Source organism: Lagenorhynchus albirostris, chromosome 2 (genome assembly GCF_949774975.1).
Source record: "Lagenorhynchus albirostris chromosome 2, mLagAlb1.1, whole genome shotgun sequence".
Taxonomy (NCBI): domain Eukaryota; kingdom Metazoa; phylum Chordata; class Mammalia; order Artiodactyla; family Delphinidae; genus Lagenorhynchus; species Lagenorhynchus albirostris.
Window position 1 is genome coordinate 134,132,180 of NC_083096.1, and position 22,948 is coordinate 134,155,127.

The window sequence follows — 22,948 nt, forward strand, 5'->3', positions numbered from 1 at the left end:
CATCATCCTCTCCGGATTGTTCCTTTTCTTTTGTCCACCTCTTAAATACTGGTGTTCTCCAGCATCTGTACTCATCTCTCCTTATATATATATTCCCTATGTTATTTTCTTTATTTCCATGATATCAGCTACCAAGCCTGACTGTGATATTTGTGAAACTAGAAAAATGTTTGCTTGCTTCACCACTGTATTTAATACTTGGGACACAGCAGTTAGTAAGTGCAGATTTGTTGAATCAGTGCATGAATGAATCTATAGGCCAATGACTCTCAAATCTTTATCTTTTGCCAAGATCTCTCTCCTGGGCTCCAAACCCATAAATCAAAATGTTTATTAGATATTTCTATCCAGATAGCCCACGGGTATCCTCAGACCAAACATGTCCAAAGCCGAGTTCCTTTTCTTCTCTCCAAAAACCTGTTCTTACTCTTTTGAATTCCCTACTTCAATGAACCATCCACTGTTCATCTCATTTTCTGTTTGGTGTCATCCCTGAATCTTGCCTCTTACAAACACTCATGTCCAACGAATCTCCACTGATTCCATTTCATACTGTTTCTTCACTCCATGTATATCTCCATCTCTCCCTTCCAACTGTGGCCCTGGCTCTTCCTACTTCTCACCAGCATGATAGGACAATCTCCTACATTCTCTGTCATCAGTCTTGGCTTCTCCTCTCATCTGCTCCCCACTCTGCAGCCAGAGCTGTCTCCCTGATGGGCAAATCTGATGGTTTATTCAGCAAATACTTCTTGAGCACCTCCCGTGTGCCAGGCATTGGGCCAAGGGCTTGAGACACAGTCCCTACCTTCAGGAAATTTACAGTCTAGGATTAGACACAGCTGAAAATCTAAAGCAGATGAATTATTTTAAAAATCATAAAGGGAATAAATAATATGAAGGAAACAAATAAGAAAAACTTTAGAAACAGTGGCCAGGGAAGGTCTCTCTTAAGAGCTGACATCTGAAAGATACTAAGGAGACAGCCCGGAAAAGAAGGAGGAAGAGCTCTTAAGGCAGAGGGACTGGCATGTTCAAAGGCCCTGAGGTAGAAAAGAACAAGGTGTTGAGGAATCTGAGATAAACGCAATGTGTTCAGAGCTCACTGTCCTGTCAGAAATCTTGCAAGAGCCCCACAGAGTGTTCAGGGTTTAGTACAAACTCCTTCACGTGGCGTACGACCTCCACACCCCCTCCGTTTTCCTCTTCAGGCTCATTTTCTATCTCTTGTCTTTCTCTTCCAGCCCTACCTCTTGGCCGAAAGGAATACATGCTCCTCCCTGAAATGCCTTGTCCTTCATACCCTTTGTTTGTCCACCTCCTACTTGTCCTTTAAATCTCAGCTTTGTTGTCATCTCTATCAAAACCCTTCCCTGGTTACCCCCACTGCTGGCGAAGACTTCTTTTCTCTTTTCTCAATATTCTCCTGGTGTACTAAGCTCTAACCTAGGACTTAGCACACTGAATTGTAATTTTGTCTTTTTCTCACATTAGACTGTGAGCCCTCTGCGGGAATAGAGAGCATCTTCTGCGTCTCCAGCCCTTCAGGTCTTAACTCAGTGTCTGGTATGCAGTACGCACTCCAGACATGCCTCTGAATGAACACAACTCAAATTGGGTTCAATATGCTTTCTTTCCTTTTTTATAAAAACGTTAACAGAACTTCTTATTTCTGTCTCTTTTTCTCTCTCACCTCTAGCAATGAAATCAAGCCAACGTGCACCTAAACACTATTAAAATAAACTATCAAAATAGTTCCTCCCAACTAAACAGGACAAGGACAGGATGGGCAAACCACTTACACAAAGCTTCCAATCGAGATGGTGCTATCAGTTTCCCTGATGAGAAATGTCTGGGGTTGTCCTATTGTTGTGATTATGGTTAGTATTTTGGGGAGACCAAATAAAAACACAGATAAAGGGCAGCGTTATATAATGGACATAAGGGGAGGATCTAGTCCCACACTAAAGCTAGGATTTTGTGTCACCCTGAAAGTCACTGCAAAAATAACAATTGGATCCTCCTTTCCCTTCCAGCAACCTGCCTCCTAAAGCCATTTTAATAGAATATGTGTAATTTAGAAGATGAAATATATGTCAAGGTACAATAACCAGAAAAATAACAATAAAGAGTAGAATTACTTCACAAACTCTGAAGCCACCATCCCTTTACAGTATCATGAGATTATCAGATTGCCTTGACTATTTCATGTTTATAATAAGTCCCCAAGGAAAGGCCAGTGTAAACAGTCCATGTAACTTTAAATGACTATGAAACTGGTTTTGTTCCTTCACCAATTATTTGGAAACCCAGTGATGAACTCTAGGAGAAGATAGCAACGAGAAATGAAACCTGAGAAATGATGGAAAATATGACACAGCTAGCGTAATTACTAAGCAAACCTGAGCAAGATTAGTATTTCGTTCTTACTAACACAAACCAAATCACAAAAATGACTTTCAGGGAAATAACACCAATCTTGATGTTCTACTTTATTGCAAGATGAGAGAAAAACAGAAAAGACAATAAAAAGGCAAATTCAAGTACGTAATTCAGAATTCAGACGTTAGCATTAAAAGATCTTCAGATAGAAAGCTGATTAAACATTCCCAAAAGGTCCCAAGATTTATGTTTTGAATAGGGCCTCTCAGAAATGAATGCAAAACATGTACTTTCGTTAAGTATGTCTCAGGTGAAAAGCCAGACTGCACACTGATCTGACTCTCTCCAATTCTGAACTACTGTTCAGGAGTAATTGTACAGGACATTGAAATAAGGAGCAGATTCTTTCTCATTTTAGATAAAATGGCTAAAATAGTTCCCTCACTGAAGTCTTGTTCAATGAATTTCCAATTACAGTACAGGTTTCAATACCTGGAGTCAGTCATACTCACAGTGGGGAGAGATTAGGCTTTCCAGAGAGGCAGAAATATAAAAAGCTAAATTCTGTTATGGGTGGTTAGGAGAAGCATCTCTCTTTACCTTGATGATATCAGCAGTTATTATGGAAAATGCCATTATATGGTAACCAAATCTTATCTCATGAAGGGACTGCACATCTATCTACCTCTTAAAGGAAAAAAAGTTTGATTTGCAGAGACACAGGTAACCTTGCAGAACCTTCACATGTTGGGGAAGGAACAGACAAACCATCTGGAGGGCTGGTCTTTAAAGAAAGTTGAAATGCCCATGAAACAGAGTTAATGTATCTGAGGAGGAAAGTTTATACATGAGGTGGTATGTTTGTTTGTCCTGTCGGAAGAGCAAAAGCTCTCAGTTCTAAATTATCAAACCTCATCTGGCCAGTAGATGTAGGCCAACTGCAGTACACAGGTCATTTCACCACAAAGAATGTACAGCCCGCCTTCCGTATAGGGGGTTCAGAACCTGTGGATACTGAGGGCCAACTGTGCCATTTTACACAAGGAACTTGAGCATCTGAGCATTCTGGTATCCATGGTGGTCCTGGAACCAACATCCACGCATATGGAGGGACGAGTGTATCTCTAGTCTGTTCTCCCACGGTAAACATGGTCCCGTCACTGGTAAGCCAGGCCAATGTCTGGGACTTTTCATGCTTGGGTCTGGGCTCCTCAAAGAGAAAAGAGCTCCCTCAATGTCAGGCCATCTATATTCCATAAGTACTTGGGACTGTCTGTGACATGAAGACCCTGAGCTAAATCCCAAAGACATTGCTCTCACAGAACTCACGTTCTCCTGCTCCTAAAGAAAAGTTGACTTCATCAACTGTTCCTCCCTGGAATTTTCATTCCTCCTTCGGTGAGCTCCCCATTGGCTTATGAGCCGCGTGAAGGGAGGGAATGTGGCTCCTTCCTCTTCCCCGTCCCCCCAGTTCAGTCCATACTTAGCAGCTGTGCTCAATCAATACTGTTGAGTAGACCTTCAGCTTGACGTGCCTTCTGTCATAGGCTCTTTCTCTTTATTTGACAGTGATTTGTTTTCCTGTTGCCCTTCAGCACTCCTACAACAAACCAGGTAAGAGCAGGCTGTGTCTCCTGATCTGACAATGCCCACAGGGCCCAGCACAATCTCTGCTTCTAGGTGTGTAATGAATATTGATTCAGTGATTCAGATGAGCGCCTTGAGATACCCTCATTTAGTAGTCCTCTAAAGCACAATGTAAATTATTTTAGCTTACGTCCAGTCACATTTTCCTTCTATACTTGTATTTTGGAGTATCTTAGAAAACAGGTTGTTGTTTTTTTTTAAGGTGGGGTGGAGGTATATTTCTACTGATCCATTAAGCCCGAATTTTAATATTTTGGTCTGCAGACGAAGACAGAGCCCATGGGATGGGAAAGCAATAAGACAGAGGAAGCTGGGACCCTGAATGATGGTGTGAAGTGGAACCCCCCTGCCAACTTAGCCTGTCATCTGGAACAATTACAAAAAGAAAAATAGATTTTAATGTACTTTAACCACCTATTTTTTTGGTCTCTGTTATAGCAGCCTAGTACTTAACCTAACCAACATAAGTGCCAGTCTTTCCCTTTTGAATTGAAAGTGCTACAAATTAGCAGCCCAAGGGCCAACTTCAGTCTGCAAACACATTTTGCTTGGCTAGCAGAGTACTAATTTTTTTTTTTTTTTTTTTTGCATACAAAGGTTTTTAAACTGAGAGCGAGCTTACAAATATACCACACTCCCCAATACTCTTCATTGTATTTTATTTATTTAAGTGTTCTGTAAGGCCCTTATAGGCAAAGAAATTTGTGACGCCAGCTAGGTATCTTTTCTCCACTTTAATCTACTAGCACAATAGGGAGAGAATGCATGGATGGTTGGTGTGTTTTGTCTGATAATAAAGCCATCAGTATTTCATGATTTCTTCGAGAGTTAAGTTTAGATTTCTTAGCTAGGTATTTAAAGCCCTTCAAAATCTGGCCTCTAATACACCTTCTCAGCATTTCAGGTAGTAGTTCCAATACCACCCAAATACATACTCTCTGTGTTGCAGCCAAGATGTCCCACCTGCTCTTCTCCAAATACTGATATGTTCCATCCTCCATATCAGGGTTCATATCAGCACTTCCCAAACCGTGCTATGTAGAATAGTCCCCCAAAATGCTCTACCACAAACGAATTAAAAACAAAGACACAAATACATATTAAATAAAGATTTCCATAGTAAAATAAGTTCAGAAAACATTATCACACCCACCCTTGGAGAATGATGAGGAAAAATTACATATTAAAGCCTCTGAAAGTTCCTGCAACAAACTTTCTTAATATCATTTAACTCACGATTTCCTAAATACTTTGACAAAGATACCATTTGTTTTTGGCAAATGTTGTTCTGTTAATACACTATTCTGCTCCTTTTCCTATTTTCCCCATTTGGTTTATGTACCAATGTGCCAAGGGGAAAGCAGAATCTGAACTGTCTGAGCTTATTAATTAACACATTTAAGGCAAGGCTCAAGGATATTCCACGTCTTAACTTGCAATCACTTTAAAATATCTACATGAGGGAAATGGATCAAGCTGGTAACAGGTATTATAAAGTTAAGCTACCTAGCTGAAAATTTTTCCATAGAACAACTCTAGGTAGCATTAATTTTCATCAAAACCATAGCTTTCATTTATTCAGTATTTACTACGTGTTTGGCGCTCTGCTAAACACTTTAGTCATATTAGCTCTAATTCTTCCTGCAACTCTGTGTAGTTGGCAATATTCTGATTTTACAGAAAAGGAAGCTTAAGCTCAATGAGGTTGACTTGCCTAAGGTCACACAGCTAGTGGCAGAATTAGGATTAGAACACAGGTTTGTTTAGTTATCTTTATATAATGAATTTTATTGCATTTCAATCCAACAAATATAATGCTAGAGACTTGATTATCCAATCTAGCCCAGAGGCCTTATCACATCTTTTTACCGATTCCTGCAGTTAATAAGGGAAGAGTAGTATTTCATTAAATTAAATTTCATGGTTCAACTTTACATAAAGAGGGTTTATGAATTTGAGTTACAAGTGATTAAGCATTTAATTAAAGGACTATGTCTAATAGATATCAAAACGCCTAAATAAAAAGTGAAAAAAGATTTTTACCTATTTGTATGTTTAGAAATACTGGATGCATGACATCACAGAATGAACTGGAAATGAAGGGATCTTAAAGATCATTAGTAATGGAGTAATCATTGTGTCATAAAGAATTTTAGACTAATAAAATAGTGAGGTTTGGTTTTTAAAAAATAATTCATTAATATGTTTGCCTTCCTATAACTTCACCTCATTAGCCCCTGGAACAGGCAGAATAAATGTAATCTCCCTTCCATTTTGCTACCCTTCAAATATATGAAGACAGTCCCTGAGCCCCGCTCTCTCCCCCAGGCTAAACATTCTTCCTTTCATTCTTTTGTCATGTCAGCAAATTAATTTTCCCGTTGCCCCTAAACATTTAGAATTATACATATATTATACCTATAATAAGCAGAAATAGATATTTTGCAAGTGGACCCAGCTACAAATTAGCTTTGTACAAGAACAGAGAAACACTTGCTTTAGGGAATTTTTTTTCAAAGCACCGTAAAAAAAACAAATTTTTGCTTCATGTTAGAAAAAGTAAGTTCCAGTATATTAGCATAATAAGATTAGTATTTTATAAATATTTGAAAATTAATGTTTTGTTTTGTTTTTTGTGTGTGTGGTACGCGGGCCTCTCACTGTTGTGGCCTCTCCCGTTGCGGAGCACAGGCTCCGGATGCGCAGGCTCAGCAGCCGTGGCTCACGGGCCCAGCCGCCCCGCGGCATGTGGGATCTTCCCGGACCGGGGCACGAACCCGTGTCCCCTTCATCGGCAGGCGGACTCCCAACCACTGCGCCACCAGGGAAGCCCAATGTTGTTATTTTTAATGCATCATAAACTTAAAAGTATTTCATAATTAACCTGGTTTTGAACTAAAAGGGGTTTTTAAGCAACCTTATTGTTTCTATGTTCTGAATCAAAGTTTTCTCTAAACTTGGACAGTAACAACTGTTAATCTGCAAACAGATCAAGCTATTTGTAATAGCTTCAGTGTCTGCTTATAAACTCTTACATATACTAGAGAAAAAAAAAGGAAATGCATTCTCTGAATACATCAGAAACTGATTATCTTAAATGAAACAGACATGAAACTGTATCACCCGAGGGCTACCCTGGTTTATGGATGTAAAACAGAAAAAAAAAAAAATTAATGCCCATCATTCTGTTCTTCCTTTTTAGGTTTAATTCTCATTGCTGTGAAAACATTCACAGAGAGCCCTCTTTGCTAAACCACCTGAGGACACATGCAATGACAAGGAAAGAAGATGACCAGGGGCCATGTGCTAATTTTAAGACACTTAACACTGATTTTGGTTCACCAAGGATGGAAAGAAAAATCATTGATGAACTGAAGCAATATATTTTAAAAGAATTCTTGCAATGACTTGTCCAAGACTACAAAAAGAAAAAAAAAATTACAAATAGGTAGGTCCCATTTTCTAAATATATAATAAAATTAGTTAATGTTTAGAACCACAAAATACAAAGAGCTTCCATCCTTTTTAAAGTCATTTTTTTTGTGCAATTCCTACTCACCCAGCAATTACTTAGCTACTGATGCCATAATTCACAGCATTTATTAAATTATAGGATCTATATTATACATTTCTGCAGATACCACGGCATGCCACAAATTGTGCAGGCCACTAGACTTTGAAGTTCGCTGGCTCAGCACAAACACAAAGTGTTTTAGAAGTAGCAGAAAATTCTTTGTGAAATATAACAGAATGAATTAGACTGTTCAGGCCATGTCGTGTTAGCACAATGGGGGAACACTTTTAAGACTTTAAAGTCATGTAATACAATTCTAGCCTGGATTTTTCTTGTTAGAAAAAGTAGAATGGGAGTGATTGGAAGAGAAAAGGGCCAATATTTGACAACAGAAATCAGCATAACCTTTTAACTGCAGCAGCCATGGGTGACTGCCCTTTGACCTTGAAAGATTATGTGGGATTTCAATGACAACAGCTGGAAGTGAGCATGTGTGAATGGAGAACACAGATCTGAGGCCTGGTACAAAAGGCTGCACAATCTCTGCCCAGATCAGAGTGCTGATTAGAAATTGTTTCCTGGTCCTGGCTTAATAGAGTGTGATAATGAAAGTTTTTTTTTTTTTAATTCTTCCAGCAAGAAATCATTGGTAGATTTCTTCCATACCTACTCTCCCCCTTCAGCCCCTCAAATCTTCTGGGCTTCTATTTATAACAGCCCCATCTTTCTTAAGGACATAGTTAAAAACAAAACTTTGTTTCACAAGATACCTCTCACAGACAAAATTTCTTTAAGTTCCTGACTTTTTCTCCTGAGTTTTAAAATAACCTCTGGCATTTCACGCAGAGTATCATTATTTTTTGTTTAAGGATCTGTCATACATACACACACACACACACACACACACACACACACACATGCACACACAGACACAACTTAAATGAGAGTTCAGTGAAAGCAGGAACTGTATCTATCTCATCTTTTTAATTCCACCATTTATACAGTGATTAGCATATGGTGGGTCCTCACTATTTGTATGACAATGGAACACAGAAATGAAGTATTTATTCTTATCCATTTATTCTTTTTATTCTTCTTGGGATATAAAGGTAGGTTCCCACACAAACATTTAATAATATCACCTTTTTCTTCAACAATTTTCACATATAAATTAGCAATTTTTTGTTACATCTTTAGGTATGTTTACTCAACAAGAATTTATGAAAAAGATGAGTTAATTACTTCCTTTCAAAGATAAGGTAACTTAACTTAGTAGATATAGAGATTTGACTGCTTGGTGAATGTGGTCATTTTGGTCCATAAGACCCTCAATGAATGACATTCATTGAGCTGAAATGTACATAAACTGATGCAGGTGCAATCTCAAATTTCTATGCGGAATCCCCGTACTTGCTGACATTGTTCTGAAACCACCCGAACGATGCCACATGATTACTGAAAGGACACTGAGTTATGATTCATTTATGTTGTTTTGGTTTTACCATACACTCTATCTTACCTTCCATTGCTCTGGATTTTGCTAATTTCTCTAGCTCTGGATTTTGCTAATGACTCTAGTTTCTACATCAAATGAGCAACTCCTTAGCTTCAGTAGAAGGGAGCCTTTCCTTTATGCAAATAATACCCTGACTTGGGCAAAAACCAACCTGGCTGTGCAGCGTGAGACAAGCAGAGGCTGGTGAAATTGACTTCCAAAGCAGACATGCGTTGTCTGCCTACATCCTTCTATAGCAACTCTAGATGTTATTCCAAACAAGCCACGGGACAGATTGTTTTTCAGAACAGACCGAATCCATTTGCTGTTTCAAAATTCTATAAACAGAGTATTAAGGAATTCAATTCCCACAGCAACTATATGGGCGTTGGCTTCAGTTTTATGGGAGTTTCTGCCAAGCTCACATACTTGTAGAACTATTGGTTTAGAGTGTCCTCTGCAACCCAGAGCAGGAGGGATCATTGTTTGTGATCTCAGTTCACTTTAAGGACTGGGTCTTGCTGGTGACAGGTACACATGATAAATGTTCCAGAAGCCTGACCTAATTTCCCTTGAAGTGAGTGTTTTGCTAAGAACATTCCCTCAAAGTGTCAGCTTGCAACCAAGGATTCAAACCTGCCAGTGTCCATTCTTCTTAGCGAGTTATTACCATTGCTTTGAAAGTTCACTCAAAAGGAAGCTAATTCTGCCTCACTTATCAAGCTTCTTCGAACTTACTTTTGCACTTAAATAAGTTATATATTTAATGTAAAATAAGTAATTATCAAACATACTCAGTTTCATAGTTTTTAGTTGTTGGCGATCAGAAAAACAAAACACTGTAGGCTAAGTATAAACCAAGATGAACTTGCAATGTGTCTTTTCTCTTGTAAAGGGATCAATATGGCAACATGTTCATTCATCGTGTCTTTCAAAAATTATATTTGCAAGGTATTATTTACATATCATATAGTAGTAGGGAAAATATTACAGAAATCAGAATCCTAAATGTCCTAGGCCTCAGTTTCTGTAGTTGTAAAATGGCACTAATGGTTGTACCTACTTTAAATTTGCTGCTAGGAATAATGAGAAAATGTATTTAAAATATTTGGCCAAGAACCTAGAACACAGAATGTGTTCAAAAAATGATAGCTATTATTATAATAATAAATCTATTCTTTATATCTTAGATGTTGATCAGATAGAAAAATTTTAAAAGAAACCAGTAGAAATAACTATGTTCTTTTGATGTGGAATAATAAATAATGTAATATCCATATAAAAGTTGTGTATACAAATAAAAATGATATAATTTTATTTATAATGAATTCTTGAGTGGAAATGAAATTATTTTCTAAAGCAAGCAGCAAAAAACTTATTAAAAACAAATCCTCTAGCATTTCTCAGGTTTTTTTAAAGTGAGATAAAAGCAGTACTTAGTCTCCCAATTGTTCTAAATAAACTGAGTGCAAATTTTAGGAATCTGATTCCTATATTTACTTATAAATATATTTATTCAGAATATTTGTAAAAATATAATTATTTATAATTCCTAAAATAATTTTAAATATAGATTTATTCTTTAAATGCACCTTAACTGTCTACATGGGCCGAGCATTATCCTAGGTATGGGGATACAAATTTTGGTTTCCTATCTTGGGGGTGATAACTATAGAGACTCAACCAAGAAATGGACCCTAGGTCAATTTTTTTCCTGTAGATCACGTTTTACCTAATTTTTCAATAAACAATATTTAGGAGTATTTAGAGAAAGAGAGAATGAAAAATGGCACACTTATTTATTTTGCCAGTTACATTTTACTTTTTTAAAGAATTTTGGTTTGCTAAAAATTCTTATTGGTAACTAAATGCAAGCTGCATGTTCTAGAAAAGAGGTATTTAAAAATCTTATTTTGTTTTTCAGTATTTTTCAGATGAAAACTATTTAAACTTTTTTAAACGTTAAAATCCTTTGGATGGCTTAAAAATGCCTACAAAATAACCAATATTAACATCGAATGTAGAAATACCTTTTGGAAATGAACTACCCTCAATCCAGAGCCCCCATACTTCAGCTCCTTACTTCAACATAGACAGAGAGCCATCAGAAAGCATCATCAGAGGAAGGGTCTTAATTCCTTAGAGCTTTAAATCAATGCTAAAAGAATCTGTCCTTTTAGGCAGAAGAATGATGAACATGTTTCCCTTTACTGACCTTGATCACTGAAGCCCTTCATGAGGCAGGCCATTTCCTTGATTTTAGGGAAAACAGAACCTCTGTATGACTCACAGAGTAACCAGGTACGTCTTAGACCTGGCTTTAGCTAAGCCAGAGCACTGAGTTCTTCTTCGAATCTCTGCAGTGTTTCTCCTCAGGGTTATCAGCATTTTGAGAGGGATTCCTTCCAATGTCCAGAACTACCTTGTATGCTGTGTAGGACACTTAGCATCCCTGGCCTCCACCAACTGAATGCCAGCAACATCCCCTCCTTGTGAGAACCAAAAATGCCCTCACACGTTTTGAACTCCCCTCAAGGGGGGACATTTGGTCCTTTGGTGAAAAATATTCTCTAGTGTATAAACACTGTCTTACAAATCGCATTAGGTATTTGATACTACGTAATTTTGCCCTCTACTTAGCTGACTTATTTGTCTCTATGATTAGAATGCAAACTCTTGTAAGCCAGGGACTGATTCTTACAATTCTTTTGAAATTTCACTTCCTCCTCAGTCCTGCCCTCTACCCCTCACCCTTATCCAAGTAGCTACTCCGGATATTACAGTTAGAATTTGACTTTTTTAAATTATATCAGAAATACTGTAAGTTTTGTTTTGTTTGGGGGGCTCTCATATATATGGTCCATAAATATAAAACATATTTTGGCCTTTCTGGAAGAGTCTTGATTTCAAATATTGGCTCACTGGTCTGTATGTGTACGTGAACATATTGGCCAAGCCTCTCTGATCTCCTCTTGTTGCCGAGAAGATACATTCAATGTTAATAAACTCCCAGGAACCCCACAAATAGTTTGTTTGTTCATGACAGTGTCACTGTACCTCAAGTCCACAGACTCTACAGAAATATGAAGTAACATGTAAAGCTTGAAAATAAACATTCATTCTGCTCTCTGCTCTCAGAGAAAGGATGTAGGTGAAATAAAAAGAGACAAAGGGCCAAAATGACCCAAGTCCCTGTTGCTAGCACCAAATCAACTACACTATGAAAATAAACTAAACTAAGCAACAACAGGCTACATGCTGTCAACCAACCAGGAATCGCAATGACTGCCTTTGTCTCAAATGTTTGTTTTGAAGGAGGGCAGCTCCTCCAGCTCTCTCATTTTCTTCTTTAATCATTCTGATACTTTACCGAATTTTTCCAAAAGTAAGAGCCAAGGGCAGCTACCCAGTACCTGTGGCATGGAAGTCCTTCTGCTTTGTGATCACCAAGGTGCACTCCATTAGCTCCTTTCCTACCCCTAACACTAGGGGAGCTACAAAATCTTCCCAGGTTGCAGAACAGTCACAGGGCAGGTGGGAGCCCTGTGTGCATGCATGCATACCTGTACATATACGTACGTGTGTTTAATTTCGTTTACTCCCTCAAAAACCAACACAGAGAAAAGCACTTTCTTTTCAGATGTAAACTGTCAGGGGCATCAAATAATATATTTTTGACTAATGTAGGCATTTCAGGTCTTCAATGTCACCATTAGCAACAATACGATGAGGGACATGATTTGTGGCTAATTTGTACATGGAGCTCTTCTGGGCACAGCTGGTGAAGCCAACAGCATTCTGCTCTGTTACATAGTAAATCATTTGACAAAATCAGTAAGCTCAATGGCCAATTTCTGAGGTTCCAGCTACTATCAAAAGGGTTAGGGAGAAGTTAAACGTAGTTGTTGTTGTTGTTTTAAGGTGCTTTAATTATAAACCTAAAGTTTTCTCTACAGCCTGATTCATTAATTCAACAAATCTGTTGATGCCAATCTATGAGCTAAGTCTAAGTGATGAACTTGGAACAAATATTAACAAATTCCCTGTCTTCAGTTTAGCAAAAATACCTTTCAAAGAAGAGCTAGTAAGAAGACTGGATTCACCTCTGCAAGACCCAATTCAAATGTCATCACCTTCTGATTTCATTTCTGTATCCATAGAGCATCACAGGCCTCTACATTGTAGGCTCAATAAATATTGACAACTGTCTGAGAGAAGACAAGAGTGTAAGTGATCAAACTTATGGGGATCAACAAGGATAACCCTATGGGTAGGGAGCCAAGCGTATATGTTGGCAGCAGGGGAGATGGCAAGTATTACTGTAGATAAAGGTTGTCTTTTTTAATTTAATTTAATTTATTTTTTATACAGCAGGTTCTTGTTATCTAGTTTATACATATTAATGTATATATGTCAATCCCAATCTCGCAATTCATCCCCCCACCCCCCTCTATCCCCCACGCTTTCCCCCCTTGGTGTCCATACGTTTGTTCTCTACATATGTGTCTCTATTTCTGCTCTGCAAACCAGTTCATCTGTACCATTTTTCTAGGTTCCACATACATGTGTTAATATACGATATTTGTTTTTCTCTTTCTGACTTACTTCATCTGTATGACGGTCTCTAGCTCCATCCACGTCTCTACAAATGACCCGATTTCGTTCCTTTTTATGGCTGAGTAATGTTCCATTGTATATATGTACCACATCTTCTTTATCCATTCATCTGCTGATGGGCATTTACTTTGCTTCCATGACCTGGCTATCGTAAATAGTGCTGCAATGAACATTGGGGTGCACGTGTCTTTTTGAATTATGGTTTCCTCTGGGTATATGCCCAGTAGATAAAGGTTTGAAAGGATGATAGGGCCAAAATTTGTAGAGTTTCAATAAATTTGGACAATATTCTGTAAGTAATGGTCAGTCTTGAATCATAATTTAATGTATTATTATTATTACTAGGGGAATGTTGCCCATAGCTTATTATTTATGTTTATAAGACATGGTTCTCATTCAGTTACCAGCTTTGTGACCTTGAATAAGCTAATTAAACTTTCATTAATTTATCCAGACAACATATGTTGAATACCTATTTGTTCCAGGCACTATGGGAGTCATTCGGGTGTATATCTTTGACCTTTAGGTACTTGCAGTCTAGTCGGGGAGGCAGGCCAATATTGGAACAATTACAACACAACCTGATAAAGGCCCTGGTAGTAGAAGCAGACTCTGAGAGCACAGAGGAGGGTCCTAGACTAGTCTGGGAGGGTTTAAAAAAAGGCTTCATGGAAGGGAAGTGATGTCCTGTACCATCCCCAAAGACCAGCAGGATTAACACTGTGAAGTGGAGGAAAGTGGCACAGTTTCTTTGTGGGCAGGAGAAAAACAACAGGGTGACGCTAGTGAATGTTTACTGAGTGCTCACTACGTGCCAGCTATTCTTCTCAGCTTTTCATGTGCTATTTTCTTACAATCTTCAAAGTGCTATGAGGTAGGTACTCTTCTGTCCTCATTTTACAGATGAGGCAATCGAAGCACAGAACATCATCTAAGCCAAAGGTCACAAAGATAGTAATTGACAGAGCTGGGATTTCAACTCAGGCAATCTAACTGAAGAACCCATGCTCTCAACCATGGCACTGTCCGTAATTGCATGGATAAGAATATCTACTCCACAGGCCCAGGCACTGAGAAAGGGCTCAGCAGATGACGACATGATTATAAGCATCACTGTCATCAGTGTATACATACAAACCCCTGATCTGCAAATCTGACTACAGTAGATTTCCTTCCCACCAGATGGTGGACTCAGTGGATTCTACCCAAACTGAAACTCCAGATTTATAGTCAAAGGGAAGTGTCCTTCACCAAACAACCCCGGGGGAAGGTTAATTCTTCCACATCAGTACCACTAAGACCACGAGTTCTGAAAACAATTTGTATCCTTTAACACCACTTCCCTCTTACATCTTCACCATACATATGATTTTGATCCATCCTTGACTACTACTTAATTTACTGTATATTTGTTCATATGTGCAAGCTTAACGCAGGGCCAACTTAACAGTGGAAGCTGTGAGTTAGCTGTCACTCGAGGGACAGAATTATTCTAAAAGTTACAAGTTTTTTTTTTTTTCTATCAGTTGAGACTTTGAATAAACTTTATTGTAAAGAAATTCCAATTTAAAATTTTTTCAAGTAAAAATGTTGGGGAGGGGACCAACAGTGAATTACAGAATGCCACTAAGAACCACAATTTCAGAACTCACGTGGCTTTGCCATTCAAGTTAGGTAATAAAGAATTCTAATAAAGAACAAGCTTGGAGCAATGCTGATATCTATGTTTTCACCTGAGAGCCCATTAAGGGATGTGGACACTGCATTTACAAAGGTCTGATGTAGACAAAAGATGAAGGAGATTATAAATTTCTTGCTTGGCCACGGTTCACCTCCATGAACTCTGTTGCCCAACACTCAAAGTGCAGGCCAATTGTGTACCCACAAGTTTACGTAGTCAGGCTTATCATTATCAGATATTTACTGGGTTGCCAGTGATATAAAGAATGCAGGCGTTACTGTGCAGAAGAGGTAACATATGGCTCTCCACACCTGGATGGCAGCCAACCTCTAGACAGAAGTGGGCTGCCTCTCTTCCTCAGGGAGGCAGCATAGGACAGAGCCTAGGCCTTGCTGACAGGCAGACGTGCGCTCAGATCCCAGCCCTTCTCCACGTGCGCAAGCTATGCAAACACTTTGAGCCCCAGCTTCTTATTCTATTGCTGGAGCAAGGATTGCATGAAATAATGCAGAGACCCCAGCATAGTACCTGTAGACATGGGAGACCAATGCAGTGGGTACCATTTCCTAATATTAAGCTGATGCTATGCCTACGCACCTAATATTTCAAAGGCGATTCCAAAGGGATGAGACTGAACAGTCTGGCAGGCCCTTTCTTTTTTTTTTTCCGCGCGGGCCTCTCACCGTCGCGGCCTCTCCCGCTGCGGAGCACAGGCTCCAGACACGCAGGCTCAGCAGCCGTGGCCCACGAGCCCAGCCGCTCCACGGCATGTGGGATCTTCCCAGACCGGGGCACGAACCCGCGTCCCCTGCATTGGCAGGCGGATTCCCAACCACTGCACCACCAGGGAAGCCCCAGGCCCTTTCTTAATGGGGGCACTACTGGCATTTTAGGAAAGTTAGTTCTTCATTAGATGGGAGTATCCAGAGCATTATAAGGTATTTAGCATCCCTAACTCCCCCCTTTATTATTCCCCATACACTAAAGGGCAGTAAGATGCTTCTTCCCCAGGCATCTTCCCCTCTACTTGTCACCAATACCTCCCAAAGCATGAGCACTACCTGCTCCGTTGAGCTTGGTTCATGTACTGAAGAGCTCCTTAAGAGTACTAAGCTTGCAGTAATATGATCAAAGAGAAGGTGAAAATGGCAGTTCTAACTGGAAGGAGGTTGAGCCCCTCCACTTCCAGGGGTTTTTCCCCTACGTCAGTACCATGGTCTCATCCTTGTTAAGGTCTGACTTGTTAATAAAGTCTGATACCACACCTGTACTACAGGAAATGTGGCCACCAGCCCAGCACACTAAAGAGGTTTCCAAAACACAAAGAAACACTGAATGGATTAACATTTCACCTGAAACACATCTAGACTGAGCAACTCCAACTGGGTCTTACTTTGTAAACCATCTCTGTCACAGGAAAACTCTAGGCATTCTTCTGTGTTCAAAGCAAATGGACTTAAAAACAGACTTCCACTGTATTAAAAAGTAAAAAGGAAGCAATTGCTTCTATCCATGCAATCATTCTAAGAAATAGAAAAGAAGGAGGGCTTCCCTGGTGGCGCAGTGGTTGAGAATCTGCCTGCCAATGCAGGGGACATGGGTTCGAGTCCTGGTCTGGGAAGATCCCACATGCCGTGGAGCAACTGAGCCCATGAGCCACAACTACTGAGCCTGCGCGTCTGGAGCCTGTGCTCCACAGCAAGAGAGGCCGCGATAGTGAGAGGCCCGCGCACCGCGATGAAGAGTGGCTCCCGCTCACCGCAACTAGAGAAAGCCCTCGCACAGAAACAAAGACCCAACACAGCAAAAATAAAATAAATTTATTTTAAAAAAAAAAAAGAAAAGAAGGAAACATCCACCTAAATTTCCTAAAGAAAACCATTGAGGTTTTCTTTCACCCCTTGAACTGAGGAGAACTTGGACCCAAGTCTTTACATACATAAACCTTCCTGTGAATTTTCCTGGCTTTCTGTCTCACAGTTGAAAGCGAGATTAAAAAAAAAAAAAAGATTTAAATCATGAAAAGATTTCAGTAAGGAAGAATCATGTATAGATTTGTGGGTCAGGGAGCTTTTTCAGCGGGTGAGGGGGGCACTCACATTTTGCCCAAAATAGAAGATAATGGATACTGATATTGAAGAAAGAACTCAAGACTCTGAGATTTGTAGGAGTGAAGCCAGGGGACACGAATTAGCCATCTCTTCACATTCAAGCCAGATGAACCCCCCCTGTAAGGACTGCCTGGCCCTGGGTTCCACATAATTAACATAATGTACAGTGTCAGAGCTCAGATGAAAGCAGTAAAGGCCTTGTAAGGAAAATCAGAGAAAAGAGGAGGAAGATGGGGAAACTCTATAGAGAATTCACAAAGAGATAATGAACATTTGGTCTCTCTTCTGATGATCATGCAAATGGGAAATGGTTTGAGAGCCAGGCCCTGCAGTATAGATTACTAAAGAAGAGTGAGATGGGTTTCTCACGGCTTCTGTAGAAATGCAGGGTTGGAGGACCTTTACATCAACGTTGATTCTCAATCATTCACAATAATTAAGTGTGGGTCCTACTTGGACAGCATGGAGTGTCACCACCAGGGCTCCTGAACCAAGACAATCACAACAATAACAATAGCAGGAACACCAACAATGATCGTTTATTGAAGACTTACTAGGTACTTGACACTATAGCATAAAAAAATTTGAGAGTCAGGCGTTGACTTCTTTGCTTCCTAATGGAAAACTGAGCCAGAAAGTTTGATTTGCTTGAGGTCATATGGTAAGTAAAAGACAAAGCCAGGATGTCAACCTATATGATTCCAAGCCCATCTTCTTCCCACAGGGACACCCCCCTCATTACCCCACAGCTCGCCTTTATGCAGAACTACAACTTATTACACCACCCCCCACCAGCTCACTAACATAAGATAGTCCCATGTTACATATAGCCTTGAAATCATGAACTCGAATTATACACACCTGGGAAGGAAATCGCATCTCATTCATTTTAAAAATAAATCTTTGCTCTTTCCTGTAGTGTAACACTGAGACCTCAAGTAGTTCTTATTATCAATGATGATGATGATGTCCTATGGATTTTTTTCCATTCATTTAATCCCTTGACTCAAGCAATAAGATGGCAAAGCATATGAAAAACTGCATTCATTGTTTTGTTAAAAGATTGTCACTACCACCTGCTTTCTACCATTACCAGAAAGAAAATGTGACTTCCTTCTTCTCTGTCCCCCTCTGCAACATTCATACAGAGAGAACCTGGCTGTTACTGCATTTTTCCAGCTTAAAAATTTAAAGCCAATAAATCCCGAGTACCACCAGGTTATTCTGCTAGATTTGTCCTTCATCTGGTTCAGCTACAGAAGGGGATAATGATCTGTCATAAAGGTAAACTCATTACCACGAGATAGTATCATCATACTCCTACTGCCATTTTCACAGCCAGCCACACTCTCTCTGCGATGCTGTATCTCAGTTCTCCAGGGAGCAGTTTACCTCTGGCATAATAATAATAACAACAACAACAACTTACATTTATAGGGAAGACAAGACTGCCTGTATTTTCTAACTCTTGACAAAGAATAGCTCCCAGTTCTACTTCAGATGCATCGGAAAATCTGCAGTCTTTAAAAGATGCCTATAAATGGATCTGCTAAAGGTTCATAAAAGTTTCGCTATCACAAACAGGTGACTCAATTGCCAACTTCCTTGTGCCAGGGAAATACTCACAGTGGTATTACTCCAGAGCAGCTTAATACAAACACAAAAAGGAAACACGATCACATGCGGGTCCTGGAAATGATTCTTTATAGACCACTGGCTGATTCACTTGGGCATTTGGCGCACTTATCCAGGTGACTGGTTTTCATCACGGTTTAGAAAAATCACATTTTCTGGTGTTGGATTGTGGTATGGTTATTGTAGAATGCCTAGATCCTTCCATATTCATGCCACCCCACTGGATTTTTTTTTTTTTTCCTAAAGACACGGCTGTAGGCTAAAATGGGTAATCTACTCTCCATTAATGAACCCAGTGCTTTCTGGATGCCTCCTGTACGCACAGTACTGTGCCTGATATGGTAGAGGAAGGCAAGATGAACCGGACAAGATGGGCCCTGAGGAAGACACACCAGGGCAGGGTCGTTCCCCAACTTTGGCATGGGGCAACTCTTCTTATATCCTGAGGGTTTTGCATTCCTGGGTGTGCAGGACAGGCAGTGCCCGGCTGTGCACACCTGGATGTGGCAAAACAGAGAATACTTGCTGATGCTTGGGAACAACTCCTCAGAGCTCGCAGGCCAAAACCTGGGCACTGCCTGTGTGTGAGGAGGGACTGGTGCTAGTGAAGAACCTCCACGAACTAGGTGATTCGGGCCAACATCATTTTGTGGGGAACCTAGTCATCAATCATGGTAAGTGGTAAAGAAGAGGCACGTGTGAAAGAGAAAGTGTTCTAGAAACAAAAGCCAAAGAAACAACGAAACGCTACACCAAACCCTACAGAACTCTATACCAGATCCCTATCCAGGAGCGATCCCGGGGTTTGAGGGTGAGAGGTGAATGGCCAAAAGGCAGGCCGAGCGCCACGGAAGTGAGAAAAGCAAAGAGGCCAACGAATGAGTCCCTGAAAACACTCAGAAGACAGTGTCTGGCTAACAGAAAGGCAGACCTTTGGAGCCAGGCGCCAGGTTTGAATTCCAGCCGTAGCCCTTTCCAACCTAAGCCTCAGAGTCTGCATCTGCTAAATGGAACTAATTCTGCCCATCGGAGGATAAAATAAGGGGGAGCCTTTTCATTTCCACCCCATTGGAGGAGCAGGTCACTCCGGGTTTGGCCCCAGGATGTGCAGAGGAAGGATTCCTCAAACGCTTCCATGGGGACTTGTAACAACTGTCTGGGTTCTCAGATTATCTGCCTAAAAGGTCTGCATGGATATCAGATTTCATGAGTCTTCTTGCCACAGACACCGCTGCTAAGTAGAGTCTCTGAGGTCTAACTTGTGATTTCTCTGATACTTCTTTTGTCGTTTTACGCTGCCCCTCAAAAGCACAGAGAGGTCTGCCGGGCCAGCCAATGGCCATCTTGTGAGTAATGCAGGCTCGGTGAGGTACCCTCGGCCTGTCGGGCCCTGGAAGCAAGCTGCCTCCATGTTATCCTCTGCCCCCACAGCCAGTTTCAGGAACTTCTGGTTCCTTCCACGTTGCCACGCTTTCTCATGCCCTCCTCCCCCTTTTCACGTTGCCTCTGCTCTCCATCTCCATCTCTCTCCTCTGGTTCTCCATCCTATCTCCATTTTCTACCTGCCTGCTCCCCTCCTCTCTCCTTCAAAGGGGTTACTGCTCCCCCCTCGCCCACGCCCACCATGCATTTTAACATCCACAGCATTCCCACCATTTCCCCTTTGCCCTGACTTTACACTCTGCTATTTTCCTTTGCAGTGGGAATTTGGACAAGGAACCAGGAAGTGTCAGACTTGAAAAGCCCAGAAATCTACTTAAATTTCATTGTGACAATCATGGCAGTTACAACTAACATTTGATCTACAGCCTCACCTGACCCCTGCCGTGAGACAAACACTATTATTATTATTCTTCCCATTTCCAGATGAGATTAAGAGACCTGGGCAAAGATGCAGTTATTCATTGGAGACTGGTGACTCCAAGTTCGACTTTCTCCTCGCACCTTTCCTCATGCTGCCTATCAGGAAGGAGGCAAAAGCCTGTGCCCCGTTTCAGTTCTCTCTTTCCTTATTTATTCCTCATAGATTTGAGCGTCTCAGGAAACAACGGTATCCACTTACCAACAATATTTCTTGGGACGCTAGGCACTTTCACCTCTCCAGTCCTACCAGCGATCAGCTTGTAGATAGAGGGTCAGTTGAAGGTCAGCTCTGGGTGTTTTCCGACCAACCATCCTTGATGCCTCCCCAAGGGTCACTCCCCCAAGTCCTGTGTTCCTGAGCAGATCCTTGTAAGCTCTATTAGAAAAATCTCTCAACTCAGAACTCCCCATATTTTCTGTCTTTTTCACAAACTTCTAGACCAGCAGCTCTTTGCAAAGGAATTCATACGCTCATTCTAGCTAGAGATTTAACCAAAGGAATTTTAGGTTAAACCTAAGGCTTAGTACACTTTTACTTTAGAGGTCAAGCTCAAATAAACTCAGAATAGAGATAACGGAGCTTAATGCTGTCACCATGATCTCTTATCTGGATTACTGTAGTAGTGCCCTAATTGGTTTCCCTTCTTCTGCCCTTGACTCCTACAGCCTACTCTCCAGGGCACAGAGATCCTATCTCTCCCATGCTCAAATCCTGCCCATGGCATCCATGCGTCGAGAGTAAAAAGCCAAAGTCTGACAACAGCCTCAGTGCATCTCAGAGTGTGATCCCTGGACCACAGGGATGGGGTACCAGCTGCATCGCATGGAACCTTGTTAGAAATGCAAACTTCTGAATTAGACGCTCTAGGGGGAGTGCCCCTCGATGTGTGTTTTAACAATAGTCTTCCAAGTGATGGTGATGCTGCTAAAGTTTGACAACCACTGTCCTGCATGAGCTGCCCTCATCCCCAGCCCTTTACCGGAGTCCCTCTCCTTCTACTCTCCTCTTCACTCCCTTCATTTCATCTTCACGAGTCTTCCCCCAGATAGGTGCCTGTCCCACTCCCTCACCTCCTTCTCGTCTTTGTTCAAATGTCCGCTTCTCAGTAATGCACGTGTGGCCATCTTTTTTAAAACCCAAACTACTCGTGACTCCCCACCCCACTTCCTTTCTTAATTTTTCTCCACTTCTAACCAGATGACACACTCTACATTTTTCTGATTTATGTTTGAATTCTCTGTCTCCATCAACTAGAATATAGTTGGGGGGGCAGGGTTTTAGGCGCTTTATTCACTGATATATCCTGTGCCACTAGAAAGGTGTCTGGCACAAAGTAGGTACTCAATACATATTTATTGAATGTTGAAAGGAGGAATGATTGTTCTATCACTTAGTAGTCACATGACCTGAGCAATGTGTTTAAGCTCTCTGAGCCTCAGTTTCCCCCCCCCCCAAAAAAGAGGATTAAGTAAGATGAAAAGCCTACAGTACTCAGATCATTTTAGTCACTCAATTAAAAGTAGCAATTCTGATCATCAGAATAGGGGAAAAAATGTACTTCAATCAATATCTTTAGAACCAAGTGAAAAGTAATAGTTTGAACTTTTAAAAGCATTTTTACAGTCCGGAGAACATTTGGAGGGGTAGTGGCAGGGCTAAAGATACATTTCCCTTTCTAGAAACAGGTTGTTGGGAAAAGGAATAATCTTCCTGTGTTGAAACTGCTTTCCCAAAAGGCAGCATTTTGATGCATTAAGAACAAAGGAATTATAAACATACAATTTAATTATCCCTCAAAAACAAAATACATATTGAATAGGAAACACATTGAAAACTTAGATTTGTTTGTAGCTGTTTTTTCCAAAATATTGCAATAAAATGTTTGGGAACATCTAATAAAACGAATATGCAGCTGGATTATCCTGCCCCCAAACTAATTTATGCTGATTGCAAGATAGGTCGCAAGGTCTGCATGCTTTATTTTTGATGCATTCATTATAAT

The 22,948-nt window shown here is 40.5% G+C and overlaps 1 protein-coding gene across 4 annotated transcripts in view; it reads right to left on the minus strand.

Annotated features, from left to right (window-relative positions):
* The window catches only part of NFIA (nuclear factor I A), a 393,406-nt gene that overhangs the window by 159,146 nt on the left and 211,312 nt on the right, over window positions 1–22,948 (minus strand). The window lies entirely within an intron of this gene.